This window comes from Microplitis demolitor, chromosome 5, assembly GCF_026212275.2.
Source record: "Microplitis demolitor isolate Queensland-Clemson2020A chromosome 5, iyMicDemo2.1a, whole genome shotgun sequence".
In the NCBI taxonomy this organism is placed as follows: Eukaryota; Metazoa; Arthropoda; class Insecta; order Hymenoptera; family Braconidae; genus Microplitis; species Microplitis demolitor.
In genome coordinates, this window is record NC_068549.1 from 6,976,473 (window position 1) to 6,993,356 (window position 16,884).

The window sequence follows — 16,884 nt, forward strand, 5'->3', positions numbered from 1 at the left end:
TACATAATTGAGAACTGAGCTGATATAAAAAAAATTTTGCGTGGACCTCAAAATCCTCATAACAAAAAAAAAATTACTGCTCCAGATTTAGGCCTCAATTCCTCAAGTGGCGTAACTTATGTAGGTTTTCTCACTTTTTTTCGTAAGAAATAAATACTTTAGAGCGAGAATCTCAAAAAAATTGACTCAAAAATAAATAATTAATTACAACTTTGCAGAAAAATTACCGGAACTTCTAAAAAGTATAACAAATGAGAATCAATATTTATTTTTACTTATATCCATTCAAAAACATTTAATGGTCACCATGAGAAAATAGTGGACCTGAAGAATATTCAGTATACATTTTTTCAACCAAAATACAAAAATTTATTGAGGACAAAAGTCTTGATATTGTATTCTATATTATTTAGGAAGTTTAAAAAAAAATTTTTTTTTGAGACCTATTAAAAGTTTGTCCAGGAATATATAAAAACGAATAATAATAATAATAATGAATTTATTTTATTTGACGTATAAATTTTTGTAAGTACTCAGATTTTTTTTTCGACTCGAAAATTTTCCAAGTCCAGAAAACGATAATTTATTTTATGAGGATTTTGAGAGCTTTGTTTGAATTTAAAACCCATGAAGATTTTGCATTTAGACTTCATAATTCTCACTGAGGATTTAGAATGTTAATATCGTATCATTTTTTGTCCGATAAATAAAAGATCAAAAGAATTGAATTTTTTGGAGGTCCAAATTAGAATTTGTTTTTTGATTCGGGCGCATTCTCTCCAATCCGGAGTTTCAATCTTAAAATAAATTGAATTTCACTCTACGGAAATAAAATAAATAAAAAATTACCTATTTCGTATTTACTCCTAATTTAATCCGCATTTATTTCGTAAATTTTTTAAAGTGTGACAAAGTAAATAAAAAAAAAAAATAAAATAAAATCATAAAAAAATAATTTTATTTATAAAAGGAAAACTATAATTTCCGAATGACTCTTTAATTTGATAAAATTTTGGTCTTCTTCCCTTTTTATCTTTATAGATTGCTGTGGTCTCAGTTTTAAAAGTCCCCTCGCTACGTTGTTACACGGTTTATTACCGGATGTGATTATTTCTCTCTCGTTTTATCATTCGATTGTTACTAAATTTAGATAGAGAAGAAAAATCAGATCGTAGACTTGTCCCATGTGTATAGGCACCCTGCCTGCCCTAACATATAGTTACAATGTCTATATACCCATACCAAACTTTAGTTTTGGACATCTGGTGAATTCGATTTTGATGTGTTTTCGCCCCGGGCAACAATCTTCAATGTGCATCAACAAAGACTATCAAGCAGTTTGGACTTGTTGTGGATTGAGTATTGACTATTCCCAACAGACTCAACAGATACTGGATCGATAGTTTTCATTTTCTATATCGTCACTCTTTCAAAAAATATATGGGATTTATTTCAGTTTCACAGAGATATATATATATATATATATATATATATATATATATATATATATATATATATATATATATGGCTTCAACTTATTGTATTATTTATCAAAATAATTATATAGATATACAAAGTTAAAGAAAATTAGTCTTGGCACGATTTCAAGACTTCTGTAGAAAAAAAAAAAAAAAAGTACTAATTTTTTTCAAAGAGTGATAAATTGAATTATGTATAATTTTTCATACCTTTTAATTTTGTTACTCTAACAAGTCATCGTATGAAATTACTTTTTAAACTTACTTAGTTCATGTATAAATTAAAAAATATATATATAATAGGGTGGTCGTTAAAAATTAAATTTTCACAGATACTCCATAAAAGGCTTCTTTTTAGTGGAAAAATTCGTGGGGAATTTAGTTTTTTCGTTTTAAGTAAAAAGAACACGTGCCTCAAGACGATCAAAGTTAATTTTTCTATACAATCGCAATTTTTTTAAATATCTTATGAAATATGCAGATTAGAGGAAAAAATTATAGGAACAATTTTAAAGGAAATTAAATTCTTGACAAAAAAGGTCATATTCATTTTTTTTATAAAATGTGTATTTACGAAGATATTTTTAATAAAATTTTTTAGATCTTATCAATTGAGCATTTAAAGGATTACGAATGTTAAAAATAACATTTTTTCTTAAAAATACACATCTTCATAACTCGTAACATATCATTCATTAGGGCCTGTTGTAGTTTCTATATACTTAGAGAAATGTTATTTTCAACATTTGTAATTTTTAAAACGCTCAATTCATCAGATCTAGAAAAGTTTTTTTAAAATATCTTCATAAATACACATTTTATAAAAAAAATGACAATGACCTTTTTTGTCAAGAATTTAATTCCCTACAAAATTGTTCCTATGATTTTTTTCTTTAATCTGTATATTTCATTAGATATTTTTAAAAATCGCGATTGTATCGAAAAATGAACTTTGATCGTCCTGAGACACGTGTTCTTTTTACTTAAAAAGAAAAAACCAAATTCCCCACGTATTTTTCCACTAAAAAGAAGCTTTTCATGTGGCGCCCGAGAAAATTTAATTGTTAACTATCACTCTAATATACATATATATATATATATATATTTTTTTTAATCAGAAGAAAACTAAAATAATTGAAGTTGGTTAAAAAAAATTTTTGAAATAAGTTTATAAATCGAGTTGGATATAGAGGACTTTTCAGTAGAGATGTAAAAAGGGATGTTGGTTTATTTTATAGAGTAACTTTTTTTGCAAGAGTTGAGATCGAGAGTGGGATACTATCTACTGAAGGAGGACGACAGATGTGAACCTGCTTCATGCACCCGGAGGGCGTCTACGAGAGTTTAGCTCCCTTGGGAGTCTTGCTGGGACAAACTGTCCCTTGGGCTATGTATATATATATATATCATCTACTATTAATAAGAAAAAACAGGGTTTACAATGAATTTACTTTTCAGTTCCTTATAAAAAAATTCTAATAGATAGAATGATTTTTGAATATTGATTAAAAAATTATTGTGGGCGTTAATTATAAAAAATAAAAATTACGATCAAGATATGATTAATATTTGTGACAATAACTATGAATGGAAAATAGGGACTGCATGTCTGCATCGAAGAAAAAAAAGGAGGGGATAGTGGACTTTATTGAGAACAAGGAACCCCTGGCGGGATAACTACGAGGGGTGAACATGTCATGGTCCAACGCGTTCGAAACTCACGTGTCAGTATACACGTGTCCACCAGTGTTTTTTGGCCCCGACGGTAAGTAACCCCATTCAACAGTAAAGACACATACGTGTTGTATTGCTTCTTATAATAATAATATGCAGATACTTGAAACCCGGCAAATCACTGTCCTTGCTATTGGACTAGTTTAAAATTTTTTTTGCTTTGTTTGAATGCTTTATCCATGTGCCGATTTCCATCGCAAGTTGCTGGTCAAGATACTGATCACAAGAATCTTTGATAGATACTACATGGACTTGCACAAGATGACATACAAAAGACAATTCTGCAACAGTCTTGTGTTGATTTTGTGTAAGGGTCTTCAAGAGACCCTAGTGTGTCTAGGACATGATTTATGTCGAGATTTTTGTATTTGCACATAAGATTGAACGAAAGACGATTGCAGATATCTTACACATGACAATAAAATCTTACGCATTTCTTCAGCAAATTTCGTACCAGAAATTTCTTAAAGATTTGCTTTCTTGGTTGTAGCATACAAAAGTTCTTGCGTTAAAAGAATAGTATTTATTCTGAAAAAATTAATTTTTTTTTCAAACAAAAAATGCAATGTTGCTACAAAAAACTAATCCATTTTATTTCAAAATAACTATGTCTCATATTAAGAAATAAAAACTCTTGAAACAAGTAAAAATTTTTCGATTTAAGCGTAAAAATATGTTGACGAGAAAAAACATTTTGATTCTAGATAATTATTTACTTGGTGCAACATAATTTTGATTTAGCGAATCGTTTTGAAAGAATATTTTTCTAGGTTCAAGTTAACTTTTATCTGTATAGTCTCTTTAAGTCTCGTGTTGGGAAACTTAATGTTTGCTGGGAAATTTAACAGTTTGTAGTCTGTGTTAGAGACTTAATGTTTGCTGAAAAATTTTACAGTCTGTAAGTTGTCTCTCTAAGTCTCGTGTTGTGAGACTTAATGTTGACTGGAAAATTTAACAGTCTGAGTCTTGCGTAGTCTCTGAATAAGAAACTCAAAGAGACCATGTGAAACACGATTGACTGCTAGTCTAAGTTGAAGACTCAGAGAGATTTACGGAGATTCAGAGAGACTCTGAGAGCCTTTTGAAGACTTGAATTTTTTGTTTCGGGATTCCATCAGTGCATTAAGATTCACAGTCATAAGACAGACAATTAGAGCACTAATTCCCGAATTCGCGCGATATTTCAATAAGATTGTTATGTAGATATTTATCTTTTTGTATTGAGTAGTAAATTAGTAACAGGGTACATATAGATTTATAAATAGATAGGTACCTTAAATAAAAGTAAATAGTTGAGGTATAATATTTGTTAACTATATATAACTGTGAAGTATCGTAGATATTTTTACAAGTCAAGAGTCCATCATATTATATTCAGGTGTCAAACTCATTCAGTCATACTAAGTTAGTATTGTTACCTCCTGTCGTTTCTTGTTTTCACCAAGTGTTGAAGACTGAGTATAACCGATGGATCAGTAGAATAGACTGGAATGAAATAGAAGACAAGGCCAGAAGTAAATGAATAGAGAAACAGACAACAGTATGGAGTTTTGCCGGAGGCTTAAGCTAATCCAAAATCCGGATTATCAGTCGACTCAGCTGGTTCACCACATATAACACATACTCGTGGTACGACTAAACGTGGTTATAAACTTCCAGGAAATTACATTCAGGTATGAGGCTCATGACCTCACATCAACACTCTCGTCTTTTAATAAATTATAAGAAGAAAATAAAATTTTTAAATTCGAATGACGACAACGTATAAACATTACATTCGTCAATCTATTATACATTATTATTATTATATGATAAATTATGCATATAACTTTTAAATGACCGTTATTAAATAAAAAAATATCTAATAGAGATGTTAATAATATTTTATTGCTAATATTTCACACTCCTGTCTTCGCGGTATCATTTTTGTTCCAGATTGATCAAAATATTTATAAAATCATTTAAAATAAAATTTTTATAAAAACATGTTAAATATTAAGCTTTTGCTCTACAATTTTCGATAATTTTCTTCTCGACAACAACCTCTATTAATTTGTCTATTATTTTAATTTTATGCTGTCCAAAGCAGTGGCAAGCAAAAATACGCATTTGCTATTTAAAATATAAAACTATCTCGTATTCAAATTGCCCTAATCTTAAACTCTTAGCCATACAGCCGAGATAAACGGTTTCCTTTAAGATGATTATACCTTTTTATAATGTCGATTGATGAATAATGTGAAATAAAAAATAAAAAAATTTTTTTTTAGTGTAGCGATAGCTTATAAATTTTCACATTAACTGATATTTTGCTGCACTGTAAAAAATTTACGGAGTAAATCTGGAATTGGTGATTTTTTATTTATGTAACCTCCTCGGATCCTAAACGAAAAATAGAATTTCGTTTGAACCTCTATAGTACTATCGATATCGGAACTTTTCTTGCGGAACGAAAATAAAAAAAGAAAATGAAAAGTAAAAAATCAACTGTATCTAGATTTCTGAAATGTTTCGAATAGACGCTAGTATATTAGCCGAAAATTTAGGCCACCCCCAATTACCCCTACAGTCACCCTTAAGCAGTAGAACCATAAATTTGTTCATTTTTGTTACGCAAAAAACGTTCGAATCTTCGAGACATTGGAAATTATGTCTCAGTAATTTTTCAGAAAATTTTTTAAAATACTCTCTAAAAATTTAAATATTGGAAATAGGGATGTTCTTGAAGATCGGAACGTTTTTCGCGAATCGAAAATGAAAAGAAAAAAAAAAATGAAAAGTTAAAAATCTACTGGATTTAGATTTCTAAAATATTTCGTTCGCCAACTGAAAATTGTAGGACACCCCCCAACTACCCCTTAAGTCATCTTTAGAGTCAAATTACATAAATTACTTTCATTTTCGTTGCGAGAAAAACGTTATGATCTTCAGGTACATAAATAGGGACTTTTCACTATTTACAAGTAAAAAGTATGTGACAATAATTCAAATACTGGTATACTTTTCACTAGCAATAAATGAATATTCACTGCCAAATAACGAGAGTACTCGAAAAGAAAAATATTTTTACTATATCACATACTTATATTTCTGACCGATAAAAAAATCCATTTTTTAATTTTAATATTTACAATAAAAAATAACTAAAATAACTAGATCTAATTAAAAAGTTATCAATTCAAATTTAAAATTTCCCACTTTTTTGATGCTTTTATACTACCCAGCATGGCAATTTTATCAAAAATCTTTTAAATTCAAGTTTATTTGGAAATTTCCGGCTCTTTTCGTTCATTCTAGTATTGATAATTAATTACGTGACGTATTGAGGCGTAAGCGAGCATCTCTATGCAATAAAATTCATGAATTTTTTTTGTATCATAAGTGTAGATATGTATTTGAATGCTTACGAAGTTTTGGATACATTTAGCTTCCAGCTTCTTTTTAGTTATAATTATTTCATAATTTATTGCTTTTATTTTATTTTTTACGAATATATTACTATCGGTAATTTTTACCATATTTCCATATTGTCCTCATGCTATTCCAGGTCAAAATATCTAACCTCAATCTAGTTTCACTGAGTAAAAAAAGCATTTTGTGCCTCAAATGAACCTAGTCTCGACTATGTAATTTGAATTCGATTAGTATTATTTGAGGCTCTTTGATCACCATTTGAGGCTCAAAATGCTTTTTTTACACAGTGAGGCTAAATATTTTGACCCGGGTATACTATTACACTCTAAAATCAAGTGTAAAGTCGAAATCAACACACTTGCCAAATAAAATTGAAACACCATAAGCAATCTACAGATATTTAACCCGCAGTGGAACGTCCTTTAAGTGGTTACAAAAAACTATAGTCTGCTTATGGACTTAAATATGCAACACATTGAACGTGTGTTAAAATAATACATTCGTAACACACGGTTTTAGAGTGTATACTATTTTTATATATTTTCAATGTAAAAAATACCGTAAAATTCTCTGACTGCAGAGCAGAACTGAGTGATAGAGTGGATTCGGATTTAAATAAAATCCGGATTCTCTCCAGGTTTTTTTCAGTATGTAATGTTTATGTTTACATATTATCGTCAGAAGAATATTTGACACGTATACAAAACACTTTTACTTGGACGAATTGAAGTAGTATAGCTGAGACTTGTGTGTTGTGTGATATGCCACCATGAGGGCGAACTGCGTGGGGGATTGCGCGGCTTCAGTTGAGGGGAGCAAGTGGTCCACGGAGTGGTTTATATGGGGGTGTATAGGGCATTGTTGTATATAAATAGGTTTGGCGAGTTAGGGGTTGCCGAGTTATCCCAGGGGAACTGCACATGTCCGCATCGATTATACTGCCCCTCCTCCTTTATTTCTTTTCTTTTCTTTTATTTTATTTTTTATCCTTTACTCTTTTATACTTATTCTAGTCGACCAGTCCGGTTTATCTCATTCATTCTCGCTACACTGAGGTCAAAACAAGAGTATTCTCTTCGATTTTTTTTTCATTTTTCTATCCCTCTTTTACATGTTTTTCACGATATTTTGCTACTTTTCTTTAGAGTTACACAAACCACGATAGTTATTGTTATTGTTATGTTTAGTTTTTTTTTCTCTTTCTCTCTGTCTCTCTCTCTCCTTGTATCTGCAAGCTGCAATAAGCCATACACATACCGCGTTATTTTCGAGCCATTTGCTCTGTAAAGCCTGGTACAATCTTGACACAAGCCACCAGCATTGAAAAATCCACAGTACACTTGACAATTTATATTAATTGTATATTTCAATGCTTGTAATCGTGTAATCGAGTGTTATACATTTGTTCAATTTCGTTTACATAAATTACATTTTTTCCTCGATTGTTACCAAAATTTTTATTCATTCTTCGACATTCTTTAAATTTTTGTAATCATGAATTTTACAAAATTATGAAATAAAAATTTCGACAGTAATTTTTTTATTTTTTTTCAATAATTTATGGATATGAAATTTATTTATATTTTATAAACAAAAATTTACTTTTATAATAAAAAAAAATTTTTATCTAATTGTTTTTTCATAAAATATGTATACTATTTTATTCTTTATTTGATTGTTTTCTATAAAAGCAAAATAATATTTTTTTAATTACGCTTTTAGTATGTATGTTAACCATAAGGTCTTTGAATTGTTGATAATTTGTATGTATAAAATATAGGAGGGGCACCCTTTCTACGTTTTCGTGGGCAAAATGGATCATTCTAAATATACACGGAAAAAAAAGAACCGTATAAAGTGAGAAATAGCAAGTAATATAATGATAAAGTGATCAGTAAATGTTATCATTTTAAATAGTAATTCTTTAATTTATAATTTAAGTGTAAATAATTACAGGATAAATATTGAAATCTATTGTCTTTGCATAAAAAATTAGTATTTGAACTTAAAAAATCGTAACTTAAACATTTGAAACTACCCAGGTAGCACACTTGCCTTTGTGACATTTATAAGATATCAGTTTTTAGGCTACTTTTTGACATATCGATAAGGCACCAATATGTTGACAAAACGATCAAAAATGTATGCCATCAAAAAAATACCTACTTAAAATACTCAAAACGAGTAATGACAAAAAGTAAATTACAAATAGTGGTAAAAAAGTCATCTAAACGACTTTTTACACGGAGAGAAAATTATGGTAACAGTTACAATATATTATGGGAATGGTTCCCATACTGCATGATAACCGGTTTTTTTCAAATGTTGATTATAGGAACGGCACCCATATATATTATGGTAACCATTCCTATAATTATAGGTATAATTCCCATATTGTATCGGAATAGTTCCTATGGAATCATGGTAATCGTTACCATGTAACTATGATAATGATTACTATAATATTATGGTAATAGTGACCATGATATTATAGTAACGATAACCATAATATCATGGTAATAATTCCCATACATTATAGTAACCATTACCATAATATCATGGTAATAATTTCCATACATTATGGGAATGATTACCATAATATTATGGTAAACATTACTATAATATGATGGTTATGTTTACAATAATATTATAGGAATAGTTACCATAATATATAGGGCTTATTCCCATATACACTTAGGAATCATTACAATGTGGTTATAGGATCGATTACTATTTGCTTGTGGGAACTATTCCTATGAGTATGGTAATCATTACCATGATTATTTCACATGCGATATGGAAACTATTACCATAATGATAGGAATTGTTTCCATACTTATGGAAACTTTTCCTAGAAAGTATAGGTCTATATCCTATAATCCCAAGTAATCATTACCATAACGGTATGGGATGATATTTCATAAACATACTAGGAACAGTTACCATAATTTTCTCTCCGTGTAATTGACATGAGACAGGAAAAACAACACAAATTTTTTCTGTCTTCGGAACCAACATTTGCATGTCGTATTCATATCAAAAAAGATGACTTTGAGAAAAAAAATTTGTCTTGTCCTTTTAAAAGACATCTTAAAGTTGACTCTATGCTACTTGGGTAGTAATGCGTATTATAAAATTTACTATTTGGAATATTACCATTTTCTATGTTGACACCTAATAGATTTCAAGTTAAAATTTCAAACGCTAATTTTCATAGTTTTTTTTCCGTGTATGGTAAAAATTTTTGTTTCCAACATTGCTCAGTCATTTTTATATTTTAAATAAATAAAAAAAGTATTATTCATTTACTTTTTTATGCACGCAGATAATTTTTGAGCAAAAATTACTCATAAAGTTTGGTACTGTATAGTATCGAATTTTTCGGCTAATTCTTACTAAAAAATTTTTTGCGTGCAGCTTACAACTATTTTCTATTAAAGTCTAATTTGTTACATTTTCAGTTTTAAAATCTTAATCACAAATAAATATAATAATTCGTAGTAATAAATATTAAATTTATGTTGTAGTGTGAGTGTAATTCATAAAAAACTTAAGGTGTCAGCCATTAAATATTTGAATTCATTAAAAACTCAAAATTGTATTTATTTATTAAATTCCTTACTGAAAATTGAATATTAATAAACTGAAACTTAATCTCATTAGCTTCATTTTTAATAACATAAATAATACTTTCTCATGGAGTGAAATTAACTTCAATAATGAATGGATAAATAAAAACTTTCCTACTGCTCATTAATTTTTTTACACTCTGCAAATTTTTCACCATAAATTAAAAAAAAAAAAATATCTAACTAGTTGATTTTTATTCTAAAAAAAAAAAACAATTAATAGATGATGAATAATTATAACTAAGAAAACATATGGAAAATATTATAAAGATGGAGTTCATATTTGGCTCTATAAATATAAATTAAGTATGAATTTATATAAATACGAGTCAAGTGGGTGTTGTATACGGTAAACATTTATAATTGATGAAGAAAATGACCCCTTGCAGACATTAAAACAAGTTTTGCTCCCTGTCTCTTTATTTCTTTTTCCTGGGACTACCCTCCTACACACTTTATACCCTTGAATGCTTCCTCTTTCCGTATCGAACTACCCTCGATCATAAGAGAAATGCTCAAGTGTATACACTGGTACATTGTGTACATTATGCGCGCGACATGCGTGAACCATTAACTGCGTAGGGGATGAAATACGAATTAGCTACAAATGTTCTTACGTAATTTTCAGCCTAGTGATCTGACTAAAACTAATAGACATTAAAAATAAACTGATACATACATTCACAGTATTTTACGGTAATTTTTACGTCGAAAATTTTTTATAGAAGCATATTACTAAAATACTGTAGTAACATGAGAACAGTATAAAGTTATGGTAAAAATTAACGATAACATGGAAATTTTCCAAAGACACTGAACAGAATTTACAATGTGCATTGTAATTTTGACAAAGCGCTAGATTAAATTACATTTTATAAATTTTTAGTGTCTCCATCGTAATTGATTATACTAAATTAAAATGTTCAGTAAAAAATTCGTAAAAAAAAAAAAAAATAAAAGCAATAAATTATAATTCAAAGAAAGCTGAAAAAATGAGTCAGGCGCATTCAGTAGCTCAACATACATACAATCACTTAGAAACAACAAAATATAAGCATGTTAATTTTGTAAAATAAATAATAATTTATTTATTGAAATGAATAGCCGTTAACATTGATAAAAACAGTTCATCTACCAAATTTATCGATAATTATATCAGCATTCAAATACATATCTATATTTATAATACAAATGAAAATCCACAGGATGTTTTACGCGGAGATACTTGCTGACGTTTCAATACGTCACGTAATCAAGGCTGTGCCGTACTAACCGAATTTTTGAATTGTACTTTTCTTTTAATTTATTAATCAATTGTTATTATAATAATTTATATAGTTTCCGATAAAATGTGTAAGACAAACTTTTTCGGAAGATTTTCATCATTCGAGTGACGTTATTATTCTAAACGTAATTAGAAACGTAAAATTCGGAAATTCGGTTACTACTGCTCACCCTTAATTCTAACCTATCAGCGCACCAGAATGAACAAGAAGAGCTAAATATTTCCGAGCAAATTCGAATTTAAAAGATTTTTGATAAAATTACCATGTTGGGTAGTACAAAGTTTCAAAAAAGTTGGAATTTTCACATTTAAATGGACGAATTTACTGATGGAACTAGTTTTTTTAGTCATTTCTCATTTTAAAAATTTAAATAAAGTAATAGATGTTTTATGTCAGAAATTTTACCATGAGGCATTAGTAAACATAGTTATATGTTAAAGTATATTTTAATAAAATTTTATTAAAAAGTACTGAAACAAGTAGTATAATCCTCAAGAATATCAAGTTTTCCCACCGTTACCTAAAATTTGTGGGTAATTTCTACTATGGATTTATCTACATATATATTTTTCACACAATTATAAACGATAAAATAAAATAATAGTAATAATAATAACTATTTAATCGGGATATAATGCATGATAAGACCAGAGTAAGTGTTTTGAAAATTACCACATGTTCATATCGCGTGCCGTTCGGTCGCAATAGGCCGCTAAAAGAATGACAGCTCGCGTGTAAAGCAAATCTGGACATACACCCGACGTGATCTTATAAAATTAGGTATAGGGATGACGAAAGCGTGAACACGTTGCAATGATATGCACGACACGTCAGCACGTTAAAGCATACAACCAATGAGATACGCCCACCATCTGTCCTCTTTTTATGTCACTATTCCAGCGACCCCTTTTGATCATCGCCACCCCGTTGCGATACCTTTATATATATCTATGCGGTTGTTAACTCAATGTATAAAATTTATATTTAAAGATATCAGCCACTTGCAATTCGCAACTGTTTTGCTATTTCTGTGATGCCAAGATAGAGATTTTCATAAATTATTTAAATTTATTATGAATATTAATTAAATATAAGACAAAAAAAATATTTATTTAAAATTAACAAATGAGAAACAAAATGAAATTCCTGACATGACAATTGTATAATAAAATTGTCAAAACAAAAAAACGTACAACAAAGTAGCTTTCAATACGTTCTGACATCAATTGTCCTCTAACATTGTAACGAGAATGACATATAAAACACAAGGGTCTTGAACGCATTTATAGAGGCAGAAAAACGTGGAACAGGTGTCTGGGGAAAAAGTGGGTGTGCCAAATAAAAGAATCTACCAGTCGGGATAGGTCGCAAGGGTGAATATCATATCGTCACTTTATGGTACATTATGGTAACGTCGCTTGGGTGTTGGAAAAACGAGGGTAGAATTTATAAGTAGGCGTTTGGAGTTACATTGGCTATTGAGAAAAATATGTGTATGGTATTGTGCACAGATTTCTGCTGGTACGATGTCAATTAAAGTTGCTGCTTGTATTTTGTTGCAACTTTTATAGCTTACATTGTATTTTATCTTTATATATAGAGAGATTGGGAAACATCGATTAACCAAAGCGAGTAATTTTTTTTTAGCAACAGTAAAAAATGTTTTCATTTACTTGAAACAAATTTATAACTGTTTGACAATAATAAAAAAAAATTTCATTTTAGAGCAAGTGGTGTACTTTTAACACGTGGTGTGAATATTATCTTTCACTCCGTTTAATGTTTCACTGTAAAAAATTTTAAATTCGGTGTAGTGTAAATGACTCGATGTAAAAATTTTGATATGAAAATTACACCAAATACCGTGTTAAATTTAGGTAGTGTGAATTAAAAATTGTGACACTGTTAAGGGTGTAAATATGTAATTTATAATAATTTTGCGTTAAGAAAAATAATAATAAAAATATTTAAATGTTCGAAATACTATTTAATATCTAAATAAAATCAATTTTGTTATTGATTAAGTATTTAGTTGAAAATATTCGATGATCATTTGTTGCTCATTGATCAAAATTATAACGAGTAACACGGAATGATGCAAGAAAAAATAGATTACACCGTGTTTAAATTACACGGATGGATAATTTACATCGAAGATTTTTTACACCGTTATTCCATACTACACAACTGTATTAAGTCCTCAGAGGCCATTTTTACACCAACATTTTTTACAGTGTAACAGTTCAAAACTCATACATTGTCCGATCATATGATCTGTAGTTTAAAATGGACAAGTAACAGTTTTTAATATTGAAATTAATTAATTTATCATTAACTTAAAAAATTATCAATAATGCTTAATGATGTCACAAATTTTGAGAATTTAAATAACGAAGGTACTCTGAAAAAAATATCCCTAGTCAAAAAACAAATTGCAGTTGGAATCTCAGAATACTATACGTGAGGTATTTGAGGGACAAGTGGGATTTCAGAGATTGAGAACTGGGTGGAAAGTAATTCCAGTTTAGACCTCAATGTTGTAGTTACGAGTGATTTTACATAATTGAGGGCTAGACTGGTATAAAAAAAATTTTGCGTGGGCCTAAAAATCCTCATGACATAAAAAAATTGACTGCGCCAGATTTAGGCCTTAATTCCTCAAATGACGTAACTTATGTAGGTTCTCTCACTTTTTTTCGTAAGAAATAAATACTTTAGACCGAGAATCTCAAAAAAATTGACTCAAAAACAAATAATTAATTACAAATTTGCAGAAAAATTATCGGAATCTCTAAAAAGTATAACAAATGAGAATAAATATTTATTTTTACTTATATTCATTCAAAAAAATTTAATGGTCACTATGAGAAAATAGTTAACCTGAAGAAAATTCAGTATACATTTTTTCAATCAAAATACAAAAATTTATTGAGGACAAAAGGCTTAATACTGTATTCTATATTATTTAGGAAGTTTAAAAAAAAATTTTTTTTTTGAGGCCTATTAAAAGTTTGTCCAGGAATATATATAAAAATGAATAATAATAATAATAATAATAATAATAATAATAATAATAATAATAATAATAATAATAATAATAATAATAATAATAATGAATTAATGAATTTATGTTATTTGACGTATAAATTTTTGTAAGTACTCAGATTTTTTTTTCAACTCGAAAATTTTCCAAATCCAGAAAACGATAATTTATTTTATGAGGATATTGAGAGCTTCGATAGAATTTAAAACCAATGAAGAGTTTGCATTTAAACCTCATAATTCTCACTGAGGATTTAGAGTGCTAATATCGTGTCATTTTTTGTCCGGTAAATGAAAGATCAAAGGAATTGAATTTTCTGAGGTCGAAATCAGAATTTGTTATTTGACTCGGGAAATCACAAAAATATGCTCTTGTTTTTGTATCTCAGACCCTTTTTCCCCCTTAAAGTAGTATTTACATCATTGGTGGTGTGATGGTTCTGATTTACACAGCCAAAAATTTAACACCGTACGTCGTTTAAATTTCACGCCGCCGCTGTTGAAAATTTTCACACCACACCACGGATTCTGAATTTTTTACAGTGTATGCCTTAAAATTAAAAAAAAAAAATTATCTCAGTTTACCTCGGATAATTATTTTGCTCCTAATTTCATAAATTTCCAAATAATTTTTTTTTATAAAATTTTGGGATTATTTGGAGCACCGTGCCCTAGTCTCACCTATATATATATTCAGCAATTTGTAAAATTATTTTCGATATAGTAAGTATCCAAGATTAATTAAGGAATATTTATGTAAAATATATATAATTATTTGTGGTACTATAATTTCTTAAAAATAATTTATTATCGAAGATTAATAAATATTATTTTACTAAAATTTGTTGATAAAATTATTAATACATACGATGAAAAAATTGAATAAAACATAAAGAACTATTATCATAGTATTATACATGATATACGAAAAGCAAGAAGTTTCTCAAGACGGATCTCCAATAAATCATCGAAAAATTTGCCGTCGGACATAAACTAGAACTCAAAAAAACTTGTACCATACAATTATTTAATTTCCGATAAACATCGACGAATTTAAAAAGCTTTATTCGGCCTTACAAAACCCTTCTTGAAATCTTCCTTTGTTCTCTTTTTAATCTTAACTTTTTTCCGATATATTCCCGCGGTGTATATATCAGCCGAAATCGCGCAAGGCTCTCACAGTCTTGTAGATCGAATATACTCAACACAATATCTATACATATACTTGAGAGAAAGTGGAGTAATATTCCAACTACCCATTATAAATATTTATAAATATAATATAAACACATTAAAAATGTATCAATAAAATATTTTAAATGTTGCAATAAATCTCCAATTATATGTTTATACATTTTATATTCCTCATAGTACAAAAGACATTAACTCTTCCGGGTTTCGATAAAATATATAAATCATAAATCATCTGAACGTTTAACATTAATGAAAGTTATGTAACCAACACGATATTTTTATTCTTTTTAATTTTTTATCGCATTAAAAAATTCGTCATTATTGTCATCAATTTTTGACTCAAAATAAAAGTAAGTTGAACAATTATTATTCAACTTTTATCTGGCAAGATATTGAAATTTTTTTATCATTTTCAAAGATCCTCGTATGAAAACTCTATATATTTTTAAAAATATATGGTGAGTATGTGATAAGTATATGTCGGCAAAAATATCTATATTGATAAATATATGTCTTTTACATATATTGGGTTATGTAAGTAAAATAAAATATTTATTCTTATATAATAATGTTTTATATTTTTGTCATGTCAAAATTACAAATATATAGATATATATAAATATATAGATATATATGTAGGGGAAGGGAGGGGGGGGGGGGGGGGTAAATGGGCCACTGAAGCAAAAGGGTTCCCTCAAAATTTTTAACATGAAAAGTGTTCAGAGGGGGGGGGAGGGGGTAAATGGTCTGCCTAGGATGGGGTTCCTAAAATTTTTTTAACAAAATGATTAAAGAATTATAATAAGGGGCAAATTAGGTCACGAGTTCAACAGCATTACTAACTATAATTTTTTAAAAAATCAATTTATTTTATATAAACGAAAATAATTTAAATATAAGTACAGTAGACTCTGGTTATAAGTTACATCGGACGCTCTATTCAATCTCACGTCAATTTCATCTTTTCCTGTAAGTAAGAGTATCGACAGAAATATGACTTATAACCAGAGTCTACTGTAATCAAGTAATGAAACTATTAGTTGTTACAACAAGTGATTAAAAACTTTGAATTAAATTATTTTAAGGTCCAAATCTTTACTATCAACT